The sequence below is a fragment of the Pterocles gutturalis genome, unplaced genomic scaffold (assembly GCF_000699245.1).
Source record: "Pterocles gutturalis isolate BGI_N339 unplaced genomic scaffold, ASM69924v1 scaffold33900, whole genome shotgun sequence".
Lineage (NCBI taxonomy): Eukaryota > Metazoa > Chordata > Aves > Pterocliformes > Pteroclidae > Pterocles > Pterocles gutturalis.
Genome location: NW_010139362.1, coordinates 1 through 464, shown reverse-complemented (window position 1 = coordinate 464; position 464 = coordinate 1).

Genomic DNA, 464 nt, shown 5'->3' with positions numbered 1-464 from the left:
AGAAAAGCCACATCCTAGTAGGAACCACAAGCAGCTCCGCTCTGCTCGAACTCAGTGAGCGGGGGTACACCAAAACCAAGCCCTGCAGAGCCGGCACCGCTCTCAGCACCATGGCAGCACCAGGTCGGGCACCACCTCAGACCACGGCCCTACTCACCTGAAAAACCAGCTCAGCCCAGAAACAGTTCACGACATCTGACCCACAAGGGCACAGGATCTGCGGCGCTGCAGCAGGAAAAAATAAATATCATTGCTTCCTTTCTAACTCACCAGGCCAAAACTAAAATAGCCGCAGCAGAGCACCCGAAAGGCGCCCGGTGGCCTCGGACCCGCTTCCCAGAGGAGATGCACCCCAAGGAGACCCTTCTCCTGCAGGACCCCAAGGGCCAAGATTTCTTCCCCAAACGCTGCAGCTCAACACACAAGGACCAAGCAACACGGGAACTGGGAACAGCAAAGGAGGA